This window comes from Euprymna scolopes, chromosome 6 (assembly GCF_053919585.1).
Source record: "Euprymna scolopes isolate OS-2025 chromosome 6, ASM5391958v1, whole genome shotgun sequence".
Taxonomy (NCBI): Eukaryota; Metazoa; Mollusca; class Cephalopoda; order Sepiida; family Sepiolidae; genus Euprymna; species Euprymna scolopes.
Window position 1 is genome coordinate 51,995,015 of NC_136487.1, and position 5,011 is coordinate 52,000,025.

Consider the following 5,011-nt stretch of genomic DNA (forward strand, 5'->3'; position numbering starts at 1 on the left):
ATTTTTACAAGGTGATCACCACTTATCAAGGCCCGGAAGCCACTCAGAGATAAGGTTTATTTCATGTACAGTACGTTAGTGTGGGGATTTAATAATAGTGTCTACTTAAGGGGGCGGTTAATCAGGAATTTGTTTACGTTGGACTTGAAGACATCCAGGTTGTAGTCAGGTGGGAAGCAGGCAGACGGAACAGAGTTCCACAGGCGTGCAGCTCTAAGAAAGAAGCTTTGTTCATGGAATCTACGTTTTGATTTAGACACAGATAAAGAGTGGGGAAAATGTTTGACAGTGGTTTCAGCCAGACGGGTGTTTTCCGTAAAAGATTGGCCAGGGAGGACTTGAAATATTAGCTCAGACGAGCACCTGCCATGGAAATAACGATAAAACAAAGACAAGCTCGCAACGTCTCGTCTGTGGGAGAGAGGTTGCAGAGAAGAGTAAAGGGCATCCCCCACTAAACCACGAAGTCTATTTTGTACTCTGTCAAGGCAGGATAGGCTGTTTTTTTTTCCTGCCCAGATATGGCAGCAGTATTCCATCCTTGGGCGTACTTGGCTTTTATATAGATAGAGAATTGCATCAGTAGTGAGATATCTTCTGGAGTGGTAGAAGGATCCCACCATCTTTCCAGCGACCTTGGCAACAGACTTGATGTACATGTTCCATTTCAGATCAGGAGTAAAGGTAAGGCCCAGAACCTTGTCAAAACATGGAGCTTCTCCTAGACGAGAGCCATCCATTTCAATTGATGCCAGATGGGGATCAAAGCGTTGATGATGTAAAGATAGGAGCTTTGTTTTAGATGCATTACAGGTAACCAGCCGCGTCTTCCCCCACTGAACCACGCGCTCGAGATCAGAGGAGAGAGAATCAGAGAGAACTTTGTCATTTACAACCTTTGGTGTGTTGCCGTAGATGGTCGTGTCAACGAATGATTTAAGTATGTGTTTAAGTAGATCATTGATGTAGATCAGGAATAGAGTTGGGCCCAGGATGAACATTAATACTGCAATCTTCTGATTTTTGTCCATCGACCACTACTCTTATGAGGCTATCAGAGAGAAATGATTTAATGATAGAGAAAACATTTCCAGTTATACCATAGCTGGAAATCTTGTGAAGTAGGCCTTTATGCAATACCTTGTCGAAGGCCTTTGATATGTCAAGAGCAATTGCCCTAGAAAGGAAGCATTTGTCAAGAGATTCACTAATCCTATGAGATATAACCGTTAGCACATCTGCGGTAGATCTTGCAGGACGGAAACCATATTGCATGTCACTAAGAAGGTTATTCCTGCTGAGGTGGTTGACTATTTCTCTTTTTAAGATGGATTCCCGCAACTTACTCATGACACACAGGAGACCTATTGGTCTGTACTAAGAGGGAGATGACTTATCAAATGAATTCTTAAATGCAGGGCATACTGATGAGGTTTTCCAGGGTGTTGGAAAGCACTTCTCCTTAAGGCAACGCTTAAACAGTTTCGTAAGTATGGGAGCAAGTTCTGGTTGAAGCTTTTTTAACACTATAACTGGGATGCCGTCAGGGCCAGTTGCTTTACTGGAATCTAGGTTCTTGATTAGCTTGGCAACCTCATGCACAGATATTTGTATGTTACCTAGCGTGTTCTGTGCTATAGAGGACATATGGGGAGTTGATGGCCTTCGTCGCATAGGGTAGAGTTAGCTGCAAAGTTCTTGGCAAATAGTTTGGCCTTGTCTGATGCTGATGAGATGACCTCAGGTCCATTCATAATGGTTGGGATAGAACGCACGTTTCTGTTCAGGATCCTATTTGTTATTTGCCAAAACTGGTGGGAACCAAGCCGCTGATCAACTACTTTGGATTTAATGGACTGAGCATATAGCTCTCTTGCATTTTTATTACTCTTTTACAGTGGTTGCTGGCTTTCCTGAAAGCAGCTTTATTCTCAGTGCATCTATTACGTTGGCAGCTATGGAAAAAGTGATTTCTCTGCGCGATGGCCGCAGCACATTCAGGGGAGAAGCATGGCTGGCTGTTGGGTTTTTGTGGAATTTTTTTAGATGGTATGAATCGGTCTATGCCTACAATTAGCCATTCGGTCGGATCTAATACTATAGAGGACACATCCTTTTTAAACATGGAATGCCGAGGTAGATCAGATATGAATGTACGGAAGCTATCCCAATCAGCCATGGAGTCAGCGGTGGAGGCTACGTCTGGGACTTATTACATTTCATTTTTATCTTAACTGATACGACGGAGTGGTCGGAGGATCCTAGACGAGAAAGAACGGAACATGAACATAGCTCAGGGGAAGTGGAGAGAAAAATGTCTAGAAGGCTTGCATACTGACCTGTAGTATCGGGCACAAGGTGGGCTCGCGAACAATCTGATTGAGGTCATAAGCAATGGCAAAATCATGACAGAACCTCCCCTCATCGTCTTTCTTATTTGAGTGGATCAACCATTTCTCATTATGGACGTTGAAGTCGCCGCAGATGTGAATTTTAGCCGAGGGATGTGCAGGCAGGATGTGGTCTATTTTCTCAGATATACTCTTAAAGATAGTAACTCTGCTGTTATGGGGCCGATAGAGGGCAAATATAGATGCAGTGGTGTAAGCAAGTGCAACCCGGAAGCACATATAAGGTAAATTCGGATCTTCTCTAGAGATATCCCTGCCACACGGGAAGCCATCTTTAATGTACCTATTTACTATGCCTCCCCACGGGACAGAGTTAGACACCAGGGTCGTTTTTTAACGTGGAGAAAAGGTACAAAAATAAAAATTGTCTCAGTCGTGAAGGATTTCTCCTCCACTGAAAGAGAACAAGAAAATGAAGTGCAGCATCTGAAGAACAGATACTACACTTTGATCTTGACCACAAGGCCAAGCTCTAATGTAGGCACATATTCCATGGACATGGCGGGCTTGGGGGTCAGATTTAGATGTTAAGGTAGAGTATGCGCTAATCATGAACTCATCTAGGGAAGTGGCCGGTCCTATTCCAGTTTCACTTAAAAAGAATATGTCCGGTTTCGTCTCCTGTAATTGGGTTTCAACCTCTAGAAGGTTGGAACGTAGACTCCTGATGTTGGAGAAGGATACATGGTAGTACGGGTCTACGTTTGAAGATGGGTTCTAGGTTTAATCGAGTTTTTATTCTGGAGATATTTCATGTTGAGGTTTTGGGATTTGTGGAACAGGTCGGCATACTTGGTTAGAGCATGTTAGAGAGGGAAAGTAAGAGAAAAGGACAGGATTTTTTTTATAGCACATGATAAGGTAAAGCCGTTACAATTACCCACTAGTATGGCATCGAGAGGCCTCACCAGAGACTACTGCACGGGCCAGAATTCGTTTCACCAAATGGCAATACAGCCGCCCCAGTACTTTGCATTTGCTGATAGGACAGCCTCCTTAGTGGTTAATCTAAGGTTCGGGTCCCTGACTATTAGGCAGATAACGGCAGCCCAGACGAAACGTTTACCTCCAGCACCCTTACTAGTGACATGGGCACAAGAGTAGACATAGAGACAAAAATTTCCGACATTTCAGATTACTATTCACGAAGTACTACCGACCTGGGAAGTAGCTTTTTCTTCACCCTTTGTCAGAAAAATCTCGCATCGTAATGAGGACTGAGGGACAAAAAAGGAGAAGCGAGAGTTACTGGAACTGCCGATAACACATCCACTGCATTATCTACTCTCCATTAAAAAAAGGGTATAGGTACGAGGGACATATCAACTGAGTATGTCCGGTGCTAACTTATCAATTCAGGACGCTGTTTGAAGATAATCTCCCCTCCCATATTCATGTGGGGATGTTTTGGCGTTATCTATCTCGGGTTTGAATCATTCGAGCGTCACCTTATAATTAAAATCCAATAATGAACTTTTATCAGTTTGTGAAGTCGGCTTAATTTTTGGTAATTTACATTTGAGTTTAGATAATAGATTAAGATTTTAATTTGGAGGATTCTCGTTTACATGAGTGGCTTTTTTTCTTTTCGTTTTACATGTAACAAGACAGCATTGGTTAATAGCATATTTAACAAAAAAAGAATTCAGAACAATAAAAGAAAAAAAAATCATGACAAGATAGGAAAAATTAAGTTACGGGTTTTTAAGTGAATGCTACAATAAGGAAACAGTTAGCGGTAATTAGCACAAAATAGATTTCAAATGTTACATAGAAACGTTTTTTAACCTTTGCTTAAGAGCCTGGAAAATGCGACCTACCCATCTTTAGGTCATATCGGAAATGGTAGGCTCGAGTTGAATTTCACAGGAACGTTTAAAGCTTCCTCATCTTTCTACACCTTCTTTGACTTTTCTTATTCCCACAAGACGTGCGCATACTTAGTTCCATCGTAAACAATACCGACAGACTTGAGGTTTATATACATTCATCTTCTAGATCCAAGTTAAACTGACACTTTTCACACACTATTCACCGTACACTACATATTTGCAAACGCAAATTTTAACAGTAGATATTCACACGTTTCTCTACAATTATAAGTTAGATTATTTAACGAGTCATCAGACACATCTGCACGTCAAGCATTTTAAGAAAACCTACAAAACATCCTGGTGACAATCATGGGTTGACCAAATAATAAAAGACTTCGCTATCAGGCTTCCACTCTGAAAACGGCAGAAACAAAAACATATCCTCGAATTTATTGTCCGCCTCTCTTCTTGACAGCTCCTTTCTCACAGTTGCCACTTTTGCTATACTCTATCGCTTTTTTTTCTTGCTTTATTCGACTTCAATCCATGCCTTGTAAGATATTCAAAACAAAAACTAGTTTAGTTTTCACCAGCATCAATAAATTCTCTTTCTCCTTCTGTGTACCTAGAAATAACCGAAACTTCCACGAAGTTTATTTCCTAAACCTACTCACAGCACTGTTTCTCGACTAACTATTACATTTCCATGTTCAAATCCAATGTTCCGTTGCCTGTTTCCCACCTGACTACAACCTGGATGTTTTCAAGTCCAACATAAACAAATTC